Source organism: Archocentrus centrarchus, chromosome 17, assembly GCF_007364275.1.
Source record: "Archocentrus centrarchus isolate MPI-CPG fArcCen1 chromosome 17, fArcCen1, whole genome shotgun sequence".
Lineage (NCBI taxonomy): Eukaryota > Metazoa > Chordata > Actinopteri > Cichliformes > Cichlidae > Archocentrus > Archocentrus centrarchus.
The window spans coordinates 35,417,929-35,441,227 of NC_044362.1; the positions used below are offsets into that span (position 1 = coordinate 35,417,929).

Sequence of the window (23,299 nt, forward strand, 5' to 3'; positions counted from 1 at the left end):
GTTATGGATTCCTGTGTGGTGTGGAAGATGACATGCCTGGCCATATTGTCAATGGAGGACACACACATTTGGCTTATTGACACTGGGATTTCTCCGAATTGGACCTGAGATACCTGGCTTGTCGTTGCAATTAAGGAAGTCTAGGCAGCTGTCTGGCCTTGGTAAGGCTGCTTATGACGGGAATGTGGGAAGGTACAGACTTAAACTCAGACTCTGTATATTTGGAGCTGATTCGGAGGGGTAAGATCTTGGAGATGTATGTATCTGTTTCTGCACGGCGAAGGAACGAACCAAGAAGATTCGGATGAATTGGATTTTTTTCGCCACAGAGAGGTGCCAGAAAGACTTAAGGCTGTCACCAAATTAATCAGTACAGTCTGTACCAAAACAAGTCGTAGAATCAGGAATTTGGCTCCCTGGTGGCCTTGGGCTGCTGCTTATCAAATTGTCTCCGGGATGTTTGTAAACAGATGCTCTACGCCCCCGCTGTCCTGTCTTCTTCTGATCTGTGTTGGATTGATATCCCTGACCTAGTCACTGATGAACTCTACAGCTTATCAGAACTGTTAGCTGAGGAGGGAGTTTGAGTCAGCCCCACAGTAGCCTGACCCCCCCCCCCCCCCCCCTCGCCTCCGCTGGCTCCCCTGTCCATCCCTCCGCACCCTAGTGCTCCCATGCTATATGTTTCTGCTCTATTGCAGAGGTTTTTGTAACCTTATACTGTGTACTGTGTATGTGCGTATGTATACAAAGTATAAAATTTTTTTTTTTTCCTCACTCATCTCTTCACTATTGTTTATGTCTTTTAATGGCAGTGCCTCCAGAAAGGGGGCAGCATGGCCACAGTTCACCTATCTCCCCATGTTTGGGCTGAAACACAGCTTCTTCCCTCAGGCTGTGAAAGCCATCAATCCCCCACCTTCAGCCAAACTATTCACCCTGATGGGCAAACAGTGGAACTAATGGACAATTGACTCAAATGGACAATTACAGTGAAATCCACCCCAATCCCCGATCCCCACCCTACCCCCCTCCCCTTCCCCTTCCCCCTCCCCCCCATCCCCATCCCCATCTGCCAGCCCACCACTGACTGCACTCGTCACTTTAAACAATCTAAGCTTGTACATACTTTTCCCTAGCATTGATATATTTACCTTAATCTACTACATTACTTATTTATTGTTGTCTTGCATATGTTTTTTAATTACTTGCCGCAGAGAGGATGCTAAACTGCATTTCACTGTTTTAACATTGTTCTTAGCATTGTTTCTTTTTTAACAGAGACAATAAAAAATGCTATTCTATTCTATGCTATGTTTGTTCTGTTTGTCTTCTTGGATGGGTGTTCTGTTAACTGTAATTTCCCCATTGTGGGATCAATAAAGTATCATCATCATTATCTGTGCTCAGGTTTTTGTATAGCCTCTTCTATACTTTGTATCACTGTTTCCAGAGTACAGTAATAGAGAGCTATGTCTGCCAGGGTTAGAGCTGTTATGGTCAGAGTAGTTGATGTATGTGATGTTTGGGATGCATATTGATTATCAGGAATATATTCACTATCTCTTTATAATTTTGCTCTTTTCTTGCTAAGAAGCCTGAAGGTCAGATTGATGTCTGTACCAGTGAAGGTAAAATCTGTCTGTCATGAACTGACTGAATCAAAGGTGGTGAACTCAAATGCAGATCCCAATCAAGAAACCATAAAAGAAGTAATAGTAATCACAATTCTATATTTCATAACAAATGAGCCGGGGGGTCCAGGTGGAATATTCTGAGAAGGGAGAAAAGTTTTAGTCTCAAGAATGTCTAAATGAGAAGGGCTGTCCGTCCTTGAGGGAGAAGATGTGACAGAGCCCTTACTTGGATCTCAGATGAGTGGTCTGAGAGGAGTCAGAGGTCCAGATTAATTGCCAATCCCTTGAGCTGGAAAGATGTGCTGTAGGAGGGTGAGCAGGCACTCCCTTTCAAAGTCAGCACACAGTAAATCAAATTTAAAGGAAAGAACACAACATTACAATACAATAACTGAACCCCCCCCCCCCAAAAAAAAACAAAACAAAACAAAACAAAACACCCCCCCCCTTCCCCCAGGAAAAAAACAATAGAAGGTAAAATCAGTTTATTTGTATTGGCAGTTATTTGTATGGAGCAGAAAAACTTCAGCATATTAAACCAGCTGCCCACATGTAGTAGATTTCAATGGAGAAAAAGGACTGTATGATGAACTCTGTGGTAAACACAATACACTATAGCCTGACTCACAGCACTTGTGTGTTAGAAAATGAGAAAAATTCTAACTATCAGTTTTCATTAGTGAGTTTAACCTGAGAAAATTAAATGATGATTTGATAATGTTTTTTGTTGTTTGTTTGTTTTGGAATGCAGAGAAAGATATTCCTTCATACTAGAAACTGATTTGGCATACAGAGTAGTTGAGACATTAAAGATGGACAAAGTGGAAGAAAACTGTACTTGTCCACTGGTGTTGTGCCAAAAACTGTTTGTTTGCCAAATGGTGATTTCCGGTATTTCCCAAGAAATGATTGTTCATAATTAACTGTTGTAAATGACTTGTTGGCATATAATTTCTCAACATATTTCAAACATATCTCTTATGATACATCTTCTACATTCCTATCCGAAAGTGGATGCTGGCAATCTGTTTTGGAAGTGTGACATCTATCCTTTATTTATCACTGGAAGCACTTGAGGATCATGTTCTTTGATTTCTCCAGTGCTTTTAACACCATCCAGCCAGGACTTCTGAGAGACAAGCTGGAACTGTCAGGAGTGGACCACCACAATCTTCGAGTGGATACTGGACTACCTCACTGACCGCCCACAGTACGTGAGGACACAGGGCTGTGTCTCTGACAGGCTGGTCTGCAGGACGGGGGCCCCACAGGGAACGGTGCTGGCAACCGTTCCTCTTCACCCTCTACACTGCAGACCTTCTCCATCAACTCCCCACGCTGCCATCTGCAGAAGTTCTTCTGACGACTCTGCCATAGTTGGCCCTTATCACAGGTGAGGATGACTCAGAGTACAGACAGTGGACTCAGGACTTTGTGGACTGTGCCAGGAGCGGAACCACCTCCTGATCAACGCCGCTAAAACCAAGGAGCTGGTGGTGGATTTCCGCAGGCGCAGACCCACCACACGGACACCGGTGAACATCCAGGGAGTGGACATGAGATAGTGGACTCTTATAGTACCTGGGTGTTCACCTAAACAATAAACTGGACTGGACTCATAACACTGATGCGCTCTACAGGAAGGGTCAGAGCAGACTCTACCTGCTGAGAAGGCTGAGGTCTTTTGGAGTGCAGGGGACACTCCTGAAGACCTTCTATGACTCTGTGTGGCATCAGCCATCTTCTATGCAGCAGTATGTTGGAGCAGCAGCTTGTCTACAGCTGAGAGGAAGAGGATAGACAAGCTCATCAGGAAAGCCAGCTCTGTCCTAGGATGTCCTCTCGACTCAGTGCAGGTGGTGGGAGACAGAAGGACTCGGACCAAATAACATCACTGATGGACAAGTCTCCCATCCCATGCATGAAACTGTTGCTGAGCTGGAGAGCTCCTTCAGTGACAGACTGCTGCATCCTAAATGCACAAGGAGCGTTACCGCAGATCCTTCCTCCCAGCAGCTGTAAGACTTTATAACCATCACTGCCCCCAACAAAAACCACATAGCCACACAATGTAGGATAAATATATATACTGTAAATAGTCCGGCCTGTTAGGTTCAACACACAGGCACATCGTGTACATTGTATATAGTGTTATTATTAGTAGTATTAAGGTTAATCTTGTTTGTTGATTTTATATATATTCTTTCTTAATAGTGTAAATTATTATATCTTTATTTATATTTATAATAACTGCGGCTGTGTTACACCCAAATTTCCCCTCTGTGGGACAATAAAGGCTGTTCTTCGTCTATTCTTCGTCTTCTACATTCCTATCCGAAAGGGATGCTGCAATGTTTTTGGAAGTGTGACATCTATCCTTTTATTTATCAGGCTAAAACAATGTCATTGGCATTAAAATGTATTTTTCAAGAGCGATCTGGCCAAGATGGCCGCAGAAAAACCACTGAATTATATTTATAATGTAGGTACAATAACATAGTAATAAATATACTTGAAAACAGATCATTTCTTGTTATACAGAAACCATTGATAAATTCTGTTGGCTACGGTCTATTTGCCAATATAAGCAAATATATTCCACAGAAAAACACACAGAAATGGGAATTCACTTTTAACACAAACACCGGAACGTCACCGTGTGAACCAGGCGGAAGTAAACAGGAAAAGGCGGAAGTACCGTTAGCTTCTCCTGGGTGGACCGAGCAGGAAGACGGTTGTATTGTCGTATCTCAGCTGAATCTCTGAGCTGTTTGAGCACAATGTCTTCGGTTCAGTATCTGAGAGAGTTTAATCAACGAGCGACTAACTGCTGCTGACAAGAGATATTCTCAGAGTTTGAAAAAACGATCGTCCAGTACGAGGAAGCATCGACCCGTCAGCGCAGACTGCTGGATATCACTTGGAAACCCGAAATAAAGCTGCACACAGCAGGTGAGGCTCACTCTGATGGTCTGAATGAGCGCACACATTAGTGACTCCTGGAGGATCCTGATCAGAGCTCTGCTGCGTTTATTGGAGGCTTAAGCTGCAGGAGCGTGAAACATCTGGGGGGCTCATCTTGCCGATTTCCACTTGTTAACGGCACATTTAAAAATTATTTGCTGTATTTTAGGCAAAATTAACACCAATGGCAGACAATGTATGCTGCAGTTAGGGTTTGTATGCGATGTTTACAGCATGATCTCAACATCAATAATCAGTAATAATCAGTGCACTTTGACATGCTGACCATGTTCAGCCAGCTCATCTGCTTCTTTTCACTTCTGATGTCGACCTCTTCTTCACCGCTCCTGTTCATCAGTCTGCTACACTTTATCACCTCCTGCTCTCTTCCTGCTCTCTATCCTGTCCCTACTGAAAGTCAGCATGTGTCAATCAAACTCTATCCAGTCTCTAATAATAGATGTGATTTCTAGATATTTAATGTGTGTTATTCATCAATTTATTTTATACTTTACTCAACCATAGGGGTGTGCGATATTGACAAAAAAATAATATCTCAATATTTTCTCAATAATAATATTTAAAATAATTGATTAAATAATATTTTGCATTATTTAAAATGTGTTCCTAAAAGATGTGCACGATAGTAAAATAATACTTAATTATTGTTTTTTGACATGTTAACTTTATTTATTTTATTAACCATTATTTAACCAGGAAAAACACATTGAGATTAAATCTCTTTTTTCCTCATACCCGTTGATGATGGAACAGGTTAGTTGTCAAGCTACCCACTTGCTTACATGCAAATTGCTGTCTTTTGAGCAATGTCAGCCTTTTCAAATCCAAACCACCTCCTTGCCTAGGAATTAGACTGCGAGGCTGGCGGTGTCTGAATTTCTTCCCCTGGCGCAGTGTGTTCACTCATTTCCAGCTTCAGGTGTGTTGTTTAGGCAGCTGTGCTAGCATACAGTATGGGCACTCTCAATGCGCACGTGCAGCAACCTATACTAAAGCATAAAGTACTGAGCGCATGGAGCCAAGGGTTGTTTTTTCCCAGTCAATAGCATACTCAATAACGTCAGCTTGCACAACGTTAACATGGCAATTACGATATTATTGTAGATGATATATATCGCACACCCCTACTCAACCAGTTATTTAAATGCACCAGCAAATGTCATGCTGCATAAAAGCAAAATATTAACACACTATTTCATGCCAAGAAAGCTAAACTGTCATCAAAGGTCACTACTGGCTAAAGGCCAATATTTAATGCAGCTTCAGATGTACATCAGACAGCATTCTGTTGCTATTTATTAATGGATTCTGTGACTTTTCCTTTTTTTTCTGTTGGGTTTTTTCAGTTTCTTTTTTTCTGTGTTTAGCAGAGACAACTTATCAATATAACAAACATAAAATGTAACCATGCCAGATCATATCAGAACTGCTCATTTACATCAGTAGTCCCATAGCAGGTCACATAACATTTGATAATCAACAAAGCCATACAGCTACACTCTGCTCCAAAGTATTGAAACAGCTAATGCAGTTCCGAAGATAGCTCCTTTTATGTGAAGCCAACCATTTTTCCTCTAAACAAAATTATTGAAACATGTGACTGACAGGTGTGCTTTATTGCTCGATTATGGAAAAAATTATATTCATGATTATTTTGGTCAATATTTAAATTACGATTATTTAACATGATTACTTGCTGGCTTTGTAAACCCACTCCATTTTTTGGATGTAACGAACAGACATTACCTTGAAATCTAGTGCACTTCTACAGTCTCTTGAAAATAAATATTAAATTGAAAATAAAATACAGAATATATAAATAAAATATAAAAATATAAGTAACATTTAAAAATATATAAATTAATTGCAATATAAATAAATACATTATAAATTAACCAAATAAAAAAATAAATAAAGGTAATACCAGTTATCCTGACTAATAATACTACAAAGAAATAGGACAGAGTTATTTAGGACAAATAAATGGTAAATGGACTAGTTCTTATATAGCGCTGTTCTACTCTGTCTGAGCACTCAAAGTGTTTATACAACACGTTTACATTTACCCATTCACACCCATTCATACAAGCACTTCCATGAGTAACTAAGCTAAGTGCTTTTATTGTTTAACACTCACACACATTCATACTCCAACGCTTGTGTCAGAGAGCAACTTGGGGTTCAGTATCTTCCCAAGGATACCCCCCCCCCCCCCAAAAAAAAAAAAAAACAAAACAAAAAACCTAACCCCTTTAATTGTCCATTCATCCATCCTTTCACTTATCCTATTCAGGGTCGTGGGGGTGCTGGAGCCTATCCCAGCTGACACAGGGCAAGAGGCAGGGTACACCCTGTACAGGTCACCAGACTGTTGCAGGGCCAACACAGAGAGACAGACAACACACACACACTCTCATTCACACCTATGGGCAATTTAGAGCTTCCAATTAACCTAACCCCAATAAGTGCACATCTTTGGACTGTGGGAGGAAACCAGAGTACCTGGAGAAAACCCACACAGACAGGAGGAGAGCATGCAAACTCCACACCGAGAAAGAGAGAGGCCCAGGCCAAGGTGGAATCGAACCCAAGCCTTCCAGATGGTATTCTAACTGTGAGGCAGCAGTGCTAACCACCGCTCTACTGTGCTGCCCACACCTTTAGTTGTGTTGAATTTAATACAAGGGATAAGCCTGGTGCCTCTTTGCGGTCAGTGTCTGACCTCAAACCCATAATATTTGCATAAAATGTTTAAAACTTAGTGTCCATAATCATACAAAGTCCTGCATGTCACTGAGAAACACTCTGGGAGACATCAGTATTTTCCTTAAACCATCAATTATCCACTAACAAAAACATTATTACACACTAGTCACCATATTAAACCATACACAGACACTGTGATGTGAAAAGTTTTTTTTGTTTTTTTTAAAGAAAACTTGCCTATCCCCCTCAAAAATAATTCATGGAAGTACATTCTGTAAATGGGAAGAATATTTTTACTATCAAAAATGGAAAACACTGTCGGTAAATGCTGGAACAGTGTAAGTTATTCTGCGGGCTGGTGAATGAAGGGGCAGGACTTGCTCTTGAGTGAACTGGGAGTGAGGGAAGAGAATATATTGGTATCCTCTTGATGGGTTTAGCGGCTCCATTAGCAGTGGCCCCATGGTGTGTCCTACCCCCTGCTGTGCAGGCAGGGGAACTTCCAGCTGAAGCTTTAAGGATGAAATGTTCATCCGAGTCCCAGCTGAAGCACCTTTTAGTCCCAGGTTGTTGCTGCATAAGCTGAAATGGGTTCCCCACCCTGACTGGCAGACTGGATGTGGGGAGAAGCTCTGTAGGCCTGAGCAGAGGTGCCGTCTCTCTTCAGGATGGAGTCAATGGAGAAAGGACCACTGAACTTCACCTCAGGTTTGAAGTGAAAAGCACAGCAGGTTGCAGGTGCTGGCAAGTGGAGAGGAGCAGATGGTCTGGTTGGGTTGTCCTTCTCCAGTCTGGAGGCTAGACCGGAGAAGAGGTGCATAATTTCTAAGAAGTGTTGAGACACCATCTCTGTTGTTATGTGACTGGAGTCCAGCATCCATTACCAAACCTTATGATTCAGTATACCAGGAATCCTCGCAAGACATTTGTAACCTGATAGGTACCATCTGATGCTGTCTTCAATCCTTAAAAATTGCTGAAAGCTTGTCTTTCAACTGTCTAAAAGTCAGCATCTTGAATGGAGCGTACTGGAGCACGATGACAATCTTAGCCAGGCAGGTGGTATTACTGATAAAGAGGGTGCTCAGAGGTTCGAGGGGCAGATCAGTGAGAGACTGCTCAGCTGCAGAATTCTCATCTCCGTTCTGCATCTTGTTTGGAGAGTCAAGTCTTGCCCCTGTCAGTGTGTCACAAAAACCTTATCAATTGTTGTTGATGAACCAGCTGAAGGCAGTCTTGCCCTGTCATGTGTCACAAAAACCTTATCAAGTGTTGATTTGCAGCTGAAGTGGCCAGCGATTAAAAGTTGTCACAGGGTGCAGCAACAGCCTTCCAGCCACTGCAGCCTCTAAACATGGAAAAAGTGTAGGGTGGGACATCGTTTGTTAATATAAGCTGCGTTTTCATAAGTATCTACTCAGCACTTGACACAGTGTGACTTGCCACGGCTGTGTAGGGTCTTTACCCACAATACAAAGTGCCTTGAGGTGACTGTTTGTTGTGATTTGGCGCTATATAAATAAAATTGAATTGAACTGAATCGTGGGCAGCACGGTGGCGCAGTGGTTAGCACTGCTGCCTCACAGTTAGAATACCATCTGGAAGGCCTGGGTTCGATTCCACCTTGGCCCAGGCCTCTCCCTCTCTCTGTGTGGAGTTTGCATGTTCTCCCCGTGCTTGCGTGGGTTTCCTCCGGATACTCCGGTTTCCTCCCACATTCCAAAGACATGCACTTACTGGGGTTAGGTTAATTGGCTAATCTAAATTGCCCATAGGTGTGACTGAGAGCATGAATGTGAGTGTGAAAGGTCGTTTGTCCCTCTGTGTTGGCCCTGCAACAGGCTGGCGACCTGTTCAGGGTGTACCCTGCCTCTCGCCCTATGACAGCTGGGATAGGCTCCAGCCCCCCCCGCGACCCTTAACAGGATGTGCGGAAGCGAATGGATGGATGGATGGATGGACTGAATCGTGTTTCCACTGCAATTCATGACCACCTCAGTGTGGGTGGAGTAAATATAGCAGTGCAGGTAGTAGTGTCTGATGTAATTTGTATGTGACGCAAACACAACACAACAATGGATGAGATAGACATAAGCTAAACATAGCTAATGCCAGTTTAATATCATCATCATGCATAAGGCCCCCCGTACAATGTTTAATAGATGAAGGTTATCATGGTTTAAGTATAACGCTATAACCACCGAACATGTCATAGTCAACTCAAGTGTACTTCAAAAGTGCTGCCGTTCGCGGACTTCCAGCAACAATTATTGTAATAATACTATATTAATACCCTATGTTGGTTGTGAAGTGCAGTTTCTCAGCTTTCAAAAACCGTTTTTTTTTTCCCGATAGGACAAACGGTCGGGGTTATTACGGTAATTCAAAGTTCCTTTGATCAGCCGCCTCAACCTCAGCGTTAATCAGCTGTGTCTTGTAGGGGCATGTACGGGGGTTACCTAATCAAAACAGCACTATAAAAAAAAAAAAGCTGTTTTCACAAACTTTCTCCTATCAAAGAGAATGAATCATTTGAATCTTCCAGAAACATTTGACAAGTAAAACAGGCAACAGAGTAAAGAACTGTTGACTCTGTGTTCAGTTCTGGCTCCCTGTCTTCAACATGAGTTCCATGAATCAAATAGCTAGCTCAAGCTATTATACAAAATACAAGCTAAATAAAAGCACTGAGATTAAAGTGGCAATCCACGGGTAGAACACACTGTAAACCCGGATAAGTTGAATCTACTTAAAAAACCAAGGTACTCGTTGCCTTAAATTTTTTAAGTAATGAAACAGTTCATTTAACTCAGCCTGTTAAGTAAGCACTACTACTCCATTTCCAGCTGAACTAAATTGTATGTTCTAATTGACCAAAACTTATCTTTTATAGTTCATGAAAAAATAAAATGACTTTTGATCAATCCCCCTATCATTTTCATGGTTGTGTGGGGGCTGGAGCCTATCCCAGCTGACAAGGCAGTAAGATACAGGGTACACCCCATACAGGTCATCAGCCTGACACAGGCAACCATTCCCACCTGTGGGCAATTTAGTAACTGCATGTCTTCAGATTGTGGGAGGAAACCCTTACAGACACAGGGAGAACACCATGCAGCTGCGCATTAATCCAGTCTGTTAAAGCTGGTATGAACTTGATTTTTAGCAGGTGAAAAACTTGATGATATTAAGTTGTTTGAACTCAAACACATGATTACAATAAGATAGACCATCAAAAAGTATAGTCTACTCAGCATTAACAAGTAATGTTCACATTCATATTTAAGTAATATGAACTCAATAGTTTAAGTGGAATCAAAATCTGGGTTTACAGTGCAGAGAAACATAAATACAACCAATCAGGCTCAAAAACAACTGTGAGCAGAAACAAGGTCTGTGGCAGTTACTTTGCAAACAGTTAATAATTCTATTAAACACTGTACATGGAGCAATGATTGTTGGAAAAAAAATATATAGATATGTGTGTGTGTGTGTGTGGGTGTGTGTGTGTGTGTGTGTGAAGTACATACACAATTTAACTCCATTTTGCATTGGCAGAGAAAATATGTTTACGAAAGGCATATCAATTTCATTTCAACATTAAACTAAATTCCTCAGGGTTTACAACTTAAGAAGACATCCATGTAGATGTTATGATAGAAATGATCAAACCTCTGTCTCATTGAGACGATATGCTCGTCATCCCCCTCAAGTCCATTCAGCAGCTTCTATATCCCTGGTTGTGGACGTGTGTCTTTCAGTTTCTCCCTGCTGGCCATGATGTGAGGATATGGAAGAGGACCTTCAAAGTGAGATATGTCAATTTTAACATAGATTTCATTATGTCATGCAAACCATTCAAACTATGACAGTCACACTAATCACCTCCCTGTACATGTTTGTAATGCAAACAACTCCTTTAATAGTTAATTTAAGCTGGCCGCAAATATTAATAGTAAAATTTTATTATATTATAATTTTATTATATATATATGTGTGTTGTGTGTTTTTTTTCACAGTATTTATTTATTTACTGTTAATCTATTTGCATAACTTGTTCTTTAAATAAGAAATGTGACTGCTGCCTGGGTCTTCTAGATTCTTATTTGTCTGCAGTTTTATCTCCTGACATCAGACGGCTCACCGTGCACCTTTCATCCTCGCTGAAGCTGTTCAGCCTGGGATGAGTGTCTTCCTACTCACGTCTGCATCTTTGCAAGAGTTTAATTTCTTAGGACGTGGTGCAGTAGCGGGTGGACAGTAATAAAGGCACAGGTGTGTGGTGTCTGTCTGTAGGCAACCAAAACTGCAGGACACTCAGGCAGCACCGGGAAACCACAAACGATTGCGTATTTTTCGTGACGGGTTGCAACCCTAGTCTGTACAATAAGGACCTAATCAAGATTAGAGTCTAAAGACGTTCTATTTGCAAAACAGAAAGGTCACATAATGTTAGCTAGCAAACACATTGACTAATGCTGTCCTAGCATATTAATTAACAGCTAGAAAAGACAAAAACACGTACCTCCATAAACATTCAATGAAGAAGAAGAAGAAGAATTATTGTCATTATACCTCAGACATACAATGAAATTGTGTTCCAGAACACTCATCCAAGAAATACAAACAACAAAACAAACATGGGGAGACAAGTGTCTGAGGCCATGCAGCCGTTAAACAGGTGCTACCTGTAGCAGGAAAACAGAAAGAGATACATTAGGATAGTTAGGTTAAAAAAAGTCATCTCATACTGTGCTCATTATGAACACCTTATGAGGTTCCAAAAAAACACCTCAGCAAAGAATTAGCACATTTATAGCCTGGAGAGCACTAGGGAGGCGAGGGGAGGAGCTGCCAGCGGAGACGAGTAGCCAGGATACTGTGATGGCCAGCCTACTTGCTCGACAAGCAGTTCATGATAATGTTCATGATAAGATGGTATAATCAGCCTTGGTTGCCAGGATACCAGTTCATACAGGTCACAACATGGGGCAGGGGCGTTGAGCATCTGTTTACAGACATCTCCAAGAGGCGATTTAGATAGACGGCCATCCAAGGCCGTCTGGGAGCCAAATTCCAAATACTACAATTGTTTTGGTTCAGGCTGTCATAACTTATTGATGACAGACCTTAAAGTTTTCTGGTTACCTCTCAGAAATCCAATCATCTGAATTTTTGGTTCTACTCCACCATGCAGAAACAGACATTCCAACACCCCTCCAGATGTAATCCATTTCGATTCTACTGAGTCTGATTGAGTTCGTACTGTTTCTGCATCCCTCATAGGCAGCCTTACTAGGGCCCGAACAGCTGCCCAGATACTAGGTATCCCCAGGTCCAATTCAGGAAAAATCATGGTATTAATATATATGCCATGCCCACACAGTGCAGCCAGGAACGTTATCTTCCATCCCCACGGGAATCCATAATGTAGCCAGCCGGGTATGTAGCTGGACCAGAGGAAAGAGGGTTCCCCTTCTCCCAATCTCCTCGTGATGAGAATTTGATCATTAATAGTGTGTGTTGTGTGTGTGTGTGTTGTGTGTGTGTGTGTGTGTGTGTGTAAATGCTGAGCTCTGTTTCAAAGCTCCAGTTTTTTTTCTTTTTTAATTGTCCAATTATGCTAAAGAACATCCAGAATTGTATCATTCTTATCTGCTGGTGACTCTCACAAGCTCATGCGTGCTTTTATTTTTTCCCATCTGAACCATTGCAATGCTCTTTATACCTGCATCACTCAGAGCTCACTTCACCTACTCCAACTAATTCAGAATGCTGCTGCCCAGATTTTAACAGACACCAAGAAATAAGGTCATATTACTCCAGTATTAGAAAATTTATGCTGGCTGCCTGTTAGATTTTGTCTTAATTTTTAATATTTTTAGTGAACTTTAAAGCAACAAAATGCCTTGCTGCAGAGTGCTCATTAAACCCTTATGTGCCTGGGCTTATATTTTATATTGATCTGGACCACCAGAGTGACTGGGACTTTGGTGGTTATTCCAAGTTTTAAATTTTATTTAATATATTATAAATTTCTTTCTATGAAGCATTTTTTTAATGTTTTTAACTTTCTGAGACCTGTTAAACAATGGAGCTTTATTGTGGTGTGCTGAAAAATAACCAGATTGTCCCTATTCTTTAAAAAAAAATTTTTTTCAAGACGTTTATCAGTTCCAGTTTTCAGAAGAAGTGGAAATATTGTGTAAATGGTAAATGGATTAGTTCTTATATAGTGCTTTTCTGCTCTACTTTCCACTCAAAGTATTTTATACAAGATGACTCATTCACCCATTCATGCAAGCACTCTTTTGTATGCCTAAGTGCTTTCTATCTAATATTCACATGCCAATTAACACACTGGAGAGCAACCTGGGGTCAGTAGCTTGCCCAAGGATACTTTGGCATGCAGACTGGAGCAGCCAGAACCACCAACCTTCCAATTAGTAGGGGACCTGCTCTACCTCCTGAGCTATAGCCATCCCATGTGTGTATTTCTGAGTAACATGTTCACACTGTAGAGCCTTATTTTAATAATATATTTGCTCAGAATATTTTTTCTGTCATCATATCACTTGTTTTTTTATTTGCTCTAGGCCTCCAGCAGCAACAAGTCTATAAGGAGGAAGAATTTCTCCTTAACCAGCAGCTCTGTAACCAGGAGAATTCCAATCTTGATCAGGAGGAACCAGAGCCTCTACAGATTAAAGATGAACAGGAGGAATTCTACAGCAGTCAGGAGGGAGAGCAGCTTGTACTGAAGGAAGATATTGATACCTTCATGGTGACTGCTGCTTATCAGGAAAGAGACCACAGTGAACCAGAAGCAAACAGGGAGCAGCTCCTCTCTCACAGCTTTTTAGTAGCTGAGAGCCAAGGTCAGGGAGGAAGCAACTATGTAGATTTAGGATCAACGATTAGTACAAACAGAAGTCACAATAATAATGCAGAAGACTCTATCACGTCAGAAAGTCAATGTAACGCTGATGCAGGGAAAAAGTCTGTGAAATGCAATGTTTGTGGGAAAATGTTTAAGAATAAATACAAAATACATGAACATCACAGAATCCACACAGGCGAGAAGCCCTATCTTTGTGAAACATGTGGGAAAAGTTTTACTCAAGGTGGTAGTCTGTTGGTCCACATGAGAACCCACTCAGGTGAGAAGCCGTATATTTGTAACACCTGTGGTGAAAGATTTTGTTACTTATTAGCACTTAAAAAGCATAAGGCAGTCCACACAGGGGAAAATCCGGTTTCTTGCACAACGTGTGGGAAAACTTTTACTCAAAGAGGTAGTTTGTTGGTCCACATGAGAATCCACTCAGGAGAGAAGCCATATTCTTGCAAAACATGTGGGAAAAGTTTCACTAAAAAATGTACTTTATTGGTACATGTGAGAATTCACACAGGTGAGAAGCCGTACACTTGCAAAGTATGTGGGAAAAGTTTTACTCAGAGAGGTGGTTTGGTGGTCCACATGAAAACTCATGCAGGTAAGAAGTTTTAATGCTCAATATTTTGTAGGAAAAACAATATCCATTAAGCCAAACTTGAGAAAGGGTTAAAGGAGTAAAGCTTTTAGATTCAAAGCCCCCTTTACATGTTTCCTGGTCTTTAAAAGTCTGAAAGATCAAAAGGTCATATGCTTGTCTTAAAAAGGTCATATGTTCCATAAATGTGATTAACTTATTAAATCTGCAGATGGTATTATTAATATTTGTACAAGAAAAAAATATTTTATTAATTAAATCAGGGTTTAATGTAAGTATTTCAGCATTTCTTTTTCAGTTGACCACACAGATGTGATGATGCCAGCCTGCACTCTAGGGGGCATAACTGTATTCTTCTGCTATTATGTTAGAACATTCATAGCACTTAGTACATACACTGTAGATGCTGACGTCTGTTTCTTGTTTCAGAAATTGTGAAATATGAAAGGGAGTAGGTGGGAGTTTTTCTTATTTAAACATGAAGAGAAAATAGAGTACTGTATACATACAAGCACATAACATGTTTGGTTCGGATATTACAATGAATGATCTAGCCTGTGAACATGTGAAGTTAAAAGAGTTTTGTCCTGATTCTTTACTTTATAGTTGTATAGAATTTTTCATAATTTTTTAAAATATATTTGGAATAAAGATAGTTAATAGTAGGTGAAGAATTTGAAGTCAGTGCAGATCATAAGATTCAAGTTGTTCCTCACTTTAACCTACAAAACCCCAACCAACTCCTCTTAAAGAAAACAAATATCCAGTTTATTATTCAGTCTATCTCTGGTCAGTCCACAAAGTATAATGTTGTCTACAACTCTACCTTTACAGCTACAGACTGCAATTAAGTGCTCGTTAATCCTCATTATTTCCCAGTTGTAGCCCTGATGGAACAAACATGTAACTCTACATGGATCCAAAAAAAAAAAAAAAAAGAAAATTAATCTTTACAGTTTTTAGTAGATCTGGACCAAATATAACACAGCTACAGAATGACTGAATATAAAAATCACTGTCGGCAATAAAAAAAACCCCCATTTTGCTCCTATTGTATGTAACCAAGACACAGCCAATTTAAAATCTGTTATTTAAAAAAAAAGTACATTAAATTTTCCAATGAGGAGGTTCATTTTAGGAGAGGCCAAAGTGCTGTAAATACACCAATATAACGTGACAAAAAGTGTTGTAGGGATTATTACACTATTTGATAGATATCTACAAACTAGTAGTTTGTAGATATCTATCTAGACTGCACAATTGTGCAAAAATTATTATCACAGTTATTTGTCATGATTATTCATTAATTTTTTTACAATTTATTTCATTAAATTGCATATAAGCATAACAATGCTTTCACTTCCATGTAATGCAGTAATCCTGCTAATGTACAAGTTTTTGCATCAAAATGAAATTGGTCTTCCTTAGTCACACAAATTCAGTGCATTTTTATTAAAGTAATGAATTAAAACCCCTTTGCAGACCAATAAGGTGCTTATTCACCTGATCTGAGTACATCTCATAAGAGCAAAAAAAGTCTTTCACTGCATTCATCATATTTGTATGATGGATGTCAGTAAAACTCTTGGTGTAAAATGCGCGACAGCTGGAACATCCCTCTATATTTCCCCCACATGCTTTTGCATACAGCATACAGCACATGGCTCTCCACTTTAGAAAAATAATTGCGTGAGGTGATAATATCTTTTATCCTGTAGACTCTCTTTTTCCCGAAGCCTTCGAAATTCACCATGTTTTTGGACATGTATCTTCAGCAGTTACATTGATGATTTCAGTGTGTCTTTGTGAACTGTATTGAAACACAGATGCGCAGTACAGACTCACTTTTGTGAATGTCTGAATTGATGTTAGGCAATTCATGTCAGTAACTTTGTCTTGGCCTTCATGTATTCATTATACTGGATTTTGTGATGTGTTTTAGGCAGTTGAAGCACTCTTTACACAGGATTTCTTCATAGTTAACATCACTTGTAATAAATATTTCCAAACAGCAGATCATGCTGGGAGAGCAAACTCCTCCCCTTCTGCTCTACCAGACATTTAAATTTTGCTGTATGTCTGTCTTTTGACATAATGTCACTCATCCAGACTAGATCAGGAAACTTCAAGTTGCATGGGACAGAGAACAGCTGTGATTGGCATAGGCAGGCATGTAGGATTTAGGGAGTGCTTGATTTGCTTTTGCTTGTATTGGTGGAGCACACATTTTCAGTATTGTTCAATTCATGATCAAGACTAAAATTTGATTAATTGTGCAGCCCTGCAAAGTACTCATCAAAATTTTGTTTATTTTAAATTTTTTCTTATGTGCCAACCACAATCTTGTGAATTCATGGAGGATCATTCTCGGTAATATTGGTTTCCATCTGTGTCAGACTGCACAGTCATGTTCAGGCTTTTCAATCCTCCAAAGAAAACAAATCTTGAGTTTGAGTTTTCTTTCCGACAATGTCACGTTAAAAGTCTTTGAATTGAACATTGTTTTTGCTGTATACCATTGGATGTGCTGATAACTATCACTGAATTAAAGTTAGTGTCTTAAAATATTGTAAAATCTAACACATTGAAAGAATTGATTTGTCCTGTCTTATTATAAAAACTGTGTTTTGCAGGATTTTTTGGAGACTGGAAGAAAAACTTATGTAATATGAAACTAAATTATTCCTGTTGTTTCTAAGTTCTGTGAGTTTGCTGCAGTTTTCAACAACATCTTCTGTATTATCACAGTAGTATAATACTGTATCCTGTTTGTAGTATGCTGTTATTACAATGTAAATATAAAAAGGTACACGTGAAGAGGCTGCATCCATCTACATCATTCTTATTTTTTTCTAAAGCAGCTACTTTCCTATAAAGTTAAACTGACTTTGTTTTTCACCTTTTACCTCCATCAGTTTAATTTCTGTGTGTATTTGAACTTGGTTCAAAAATGAAATGTGTAAGATGTCTCCATTGTATTCTGTCATTACAGGTCATATTCTGAATATGGATTGTGAAGTGAGATACTGAAGCTGAGAAACCCTGTAGTCTTTTCATATTTGTTTAAAGCATGTTTCTTTTTTTTCTGTGTTTTGTATTCACAGCTAGTTTTTATTGTTCAGGATTTAGAAGTGACACTAAGAAGTTGTAGATGTTCACTATGCTGTTATAAAAGGATCTTTATAAAGTTTTTTTTGTCCATTTAATAAATCAAAGTAGCACTAAGAATGCAGAGCTGAAGCCTTCTGAACTTTACCGTCACGTGTAAAAAAAAAAAAAAAATTATAAAACACTAAAAACACGAGAAACTAAATATGTAACACGTGGGGAATACAGTACCAGTCAAAAGTTTGGACACACTCATTCATATGAAAGACTGTATCTTTCATATTTATTTACATAATCTTAATTAAAAGGACACTGTAATCCACAGAGGTCAGAAAACATTATTTCAAGAGGGAAAAGTCATCTGATCACAATAGAATCCACCCAGATGGAGACCTTATGTCTGTAATACATGTGAGAGAAGATTTATCTGCACATCACAACTAAAAAAGACACAAAACAACTCTTTTAAAATGTCGAAGTTTAAGTAGCAGTTTAATCTGTGACTTAACAACCACAAGATCATCAAAGTAGATCTGTAAACACCTTTAGACAACTTTGCCTGTAATTTTGTGAGTTTATTGTCACCCAGAAAACAAGAAACGTTAAATGTTCCCTCACCGTAGTTGATTACATATATATTCTAAATATTATGTTTATAGTCATTTGTATAGTTATTGCTTCACTTTTGTATCAAACATTACTCAAAGTTTGAATCTTATCCATTTCCTTGTCCAGAAACTAGATAACAACCTGAAATTATGAATTTTAATTTGATAATGAATTTAATGTAGTAGAATTTTAACTAAAATGGAAAAATAATTTAATCTCAGGGGAAACACCTCAGTGAGAAAATGAAGGACTGGATTCAAACCAGCTGATTTTAGATGCTGGTTCAAACTGGAGTAAAAATCTGCTTCCAATTGTGATGTTAAATTAACAATTTATTTTTTCATAAAGTGTGAAGAAATACTCCTTCCTGTTATATCATTTGGAAAAGCAAGAACCCAAATACAGAAAAGCTGAGGAAGAAGTCATAATGGCTAAAATTGCTTTGTTTTTACAAAGTTCTCCTTAGGGCATTTCACAGGACAGACTGAACTTACTAGACCTTCAGAGTAAACTTGATTATATAGATTGACACAAGGCAGAAGGGGCCTTTGTGAGATCCAGAAAGAGATGGTTAGGGGAAGGAAAGCAAAACTGCATACTTTTTAGGTTGGAAAAACATCGCTTAACAAAACAATTCGATTCAACAGTTAAACATTAATGGTGTAATTTCTGAAAATGCCAAACTAATTACTAAGTTCTGCTGTAACTTTTATTGAAATCTTTATAGCTCTAAATATGATGAAGCAGCCACAACTGTGTGTTTGATTTGTATAAAAGACCTGAAAACAGTTGTCTCAAGTGATAAAGCTTACTGTGATGCCCTTTCACCCTGAGGCTCTTGATTATATTGACTTTCTTAAGAACAATAAATCTCCTGACTCAGATCTCTTTAGAATTTTACACATGCACAAGGATGTGCTTTTTATTGATAACAGGAGACCTATCTCTATCCTCAATAATGATCATAAGATCTTTTCCATAATGCTTGCTAAGAGACTTAAAGCAGTCCTGGACACAATTATTGATGAAACACAATCAGGCTTTATGAGGAATCGTCACATCTCAAATAACATCAGACTTGTATTGGATGTACTTGATTATTCTGAACTGATAGCTGAGAACAGCTTCATTCTCTTCTGGGATTTCTATAAGGCCTTTGATACAACAGAACATCAATTCATATTTGTTCTCTAGAAAAATTTGTCTTTGGTACTTAATTCTGTGAGGCCATTCCAACCCTGTGTGCTAACAGCAATAGGTCTATCAAACTGAAACATGGCATGACCCCTAGATTTGACCTCAAACAAAAATGGACATCCAACAAGGATGTCATTTTTTGTCCTAACGACATTTACTTTATACACAAATTATCATAACTTATATTATTAATAGTAATAATCAGTAATAGTCATAGCTGGTAGAGATATTTTCATTAGTCAGTTGTCAGATGATACTACAGTCTTTCTAAAAGACGTAAATCAAATATGTATCACTCTCAATATCATCAATGACTTCTCTAAGTCTTCTGATTTATGTTTCAATATTAAAAAATGTGAACTGCTAGAAGTCAAAAAGTATGACGCCCAACCCATCTGTAATATTATGGCAAATGATGAGGTTAAATATTTGGGCCTTATGATCACTAAGAATCAAAAATTAAGATTCTCCTTAAAAGTTACTCCAATTATTCAGAAAACTCTAAAGAAACAGAATCAGTGGTTACAGAGAGAGATCTATCTTTGCGGGCCAGATCACCATTTCACTACAACGAGACAGTAAAATCAAAAAAGCTACTGATCAGATGCTTTTCAATTTCATATGGAAGAATCTTACACATTATATAAGGAAAAGTGCTGTTATGAATGGCTATGAGTCTGGAGGACTTAATTTTTTGGACTTTAAATGGTAAATGGACTAGTTCTTATATAGCGCTTTTCTACTCAGTATGAGCACTCAAAGCGCTTATACAACCTGTTTGCATTCACCCATGCACTCCCATTCATACAAGCACTTCCATTTTTACGAAGCTAAGTGCTTTTAATTAACTAACATTCACACGCATACATACTCCGACAGAACGGTTGGAGAGCAACTTGGGGTTAAGTATCTTGCCCAAGGATACATTGGCATGTAGCCTAGAGTAGCCAGGATTCGAACCGCTGACCTTCTGATCAGTAGGTGACCTGCTCTACCAACTGAGCTACAGCCACTTTACCATTAATACAAACCAATAATACATTTAAAATTAATAGGGTAGCATGGTGGTCCGGTGGTTAGCACTGTTGCCTCACAGCTAGAAGGTCTGGGTTTGAATCCACCTTAGCCCAGGCCTCTCTGTGTGGGTTTCCTCCCACAGTCCAAAGACACGCAATTACTGGGGTTAGGTTAATTGGTGATTGCCCATAGGTGTAAATGTGAGTATGAATGGTTGACTGTCTCCCAATTTTTTTCTTCATTCATCAATATTTAAAAATAAAAATTACCCTCTCTGTCATCATTTTTCATAACACATGTTTTGTACTCATGGGTCATGAAATACATTAATTTCAAATTCATTTGCACTTACTTATTTTTATTTTAAAGCCTGAAGGAAAAAGCCTGACTACAAACATTTTGCAAGAGAATTTATGCAATTTGATAATTTGAGTTATTTGATTAGATGTGTATTGCCTTAACAAAATTAAATAAATTAAATATTATCCTACTGTGTGTACGTGTGTGTGTGTGTTTAATTTTATGAATAATTTTGGTGATGGGTACCCTTTTCTTGGCTTGAGCACCTGCCCCCAAAAATGTCTGTGCACGTACCTGACTAGACAGGGATCTCTCCCCTGTATAACTGACTGCCCAGAAGGGAAAATCTGTTTCTTATCACATCCCTGAAAGAATAAGAATAAAGAAATACGTGCTTTGTTCCAAAAAGTCACTATCCCTTATATTATTAAGATTAAGATTAAGATAGTGTTTATTCGTCACATGCACAGTTATACACAGTACAATGCACAGTGAAATGTATTTTGTACCTGCAACCATATATACACACACATATAAATAAGAAGAATAAAAATAAAAAAAGTAATTCACACTATACACTATACTCTATATACTATACACTATACACACTTTTTAAATTATAATATTTACACTGTGCAATAATGGTCCAGTTAGGGCTCAGAGTTGAGCAGACGGATGGCTTGTGGGTAAAAACTCTTCTTCAACCTTTCAGTCTTAGTCCTCAGGCAGCGGTAACGCCGGCCTGATGGGAGCAGGGAGAAGAGAGAGTATCCGGGGTGGCTGGGCTGTTTTAGGATCTTCATGGCCCTCAGCCTGCACTGCTTGGTGTAAATGTCCTGCAGGTTGGGGAGGGTGGTTCTGATGGTCCGTTCAGCTGAACGAACCACCCTTTTTAGAGCCATGAAGTCCTGCTTGGTGCAGTTTCCCATCCAGGTGGTGATGCTCCCACGCATGATGCTCTCGATGGTGCAGGTGTAAAAGTTCCTGAGCACCTTGAGTGGGAGCTTGAAGTCTCCCAGCCGCCTGAGGAGGTAGAGACGCTGTCTGGCCTTCTTCACAGTGATGTTAATGTGATGAGTCCAGGACAGGTCCTGTGAGATGGTCACTCCCAAGTATTTGAAAGTGTCCACTCTTTCCACCTCAGCACCACTGATGACAAGTGGATGGTAGTCCCTCTGCTGCTTCCTGCTGAAGTCCACGATCAGTTCCTTCATTTTGCTGACGTTGAGCAGGAGGTGGTTCTCCTGGCACCAGTTCTCCAGGCGGGAGACCTCTCTCCTGTAGGCTGTCTCCTCATTGTGAGAGATTAGTCCCACAACAGCAGTGTCGTCAGCAAACTTGATGATGACGTTGGACTCTGACGTGGCCTCGCAGTCATGGGTGTACAGTGAGTACAGCAGAGGGCTGAGCACACAGCCTTGGGGGGATCCAGTGTTGAGGGTGAGGGAGGATGAGGTGAGGTGACCCACTCGTACAACCTGTGGTCTGCTGGTCAGGAAGCTGTGAACCCACCTGCACAGGGATGGGCCCAGGCCCAGGTCCAGCAGCTTAGAGACCAGCCTGGAGGGAACTATGGTGTTGAATGCTGAGCTGTAATCTACAAACAGCACTCTCACATAGTTCCCCTTACCAGTGTCTATGTGCAAAAGGGTCTTGTGGAGGAGGAAGGATATGGCGTCGTCTGCGGATCTGTCTGGCCGGTATGCAAACTGTAGTGGGTCGAGGGTGGTGGGCAGTGAGGAGGTGATGAATGTCTTGATGAGTCTCTCAAAACACTTCATCACCACAGAGGTGAGTGCTATGGGCCTGAAGTCATTGGGGCTGCTGGGGTGTGGTTTCTTTGGGAATATGATGGACTTTTTAAAGCAGGTGGGAATCACACACAGCTTCAGTGAGAGGTTGAATATCAGTGTAAACACAGGTGCCAGCTGGTCAGCGCAGGTCTTAAGGACACGTCCACTAATACCGTCTGGTCCAGCCGCTTTCCTGGTGTTTACACTTCTAAATGCCCTCCTCACGTCTCCGCCCCTCCGGCTGGGAGCGCAGTGGGCTGTCGGCTTCCCGACTCGAAGCGCACATATATTGGAGTCACTTCACAATAACATTGATTGGAAAAATGTTTTGATGCTCCCTCATAAATTTTTAATTACAAACCAAGGTAAGGATGTTTCATATAAAATCATACATATATGTTACCCTGCCAACCATTATATGAAAAAATTCAAAAAAGACATCAATGCAAATTAT

General features: G+C 39.7%; 1 pseudogene; it reads left to right on the top strand.

Annotated features, from left to right (window-relative positions):
- The first annotated feature begins 4,330 nt into the window (after positions 1–4,330).
- LOC115796442 (zinc finger protein 248-like) lies at positions 4,331–17,993 on the top strand (annotated as a pseudogene).
- Positions 17,994–23,299: the final 5,306 nt, after the last annotated feature.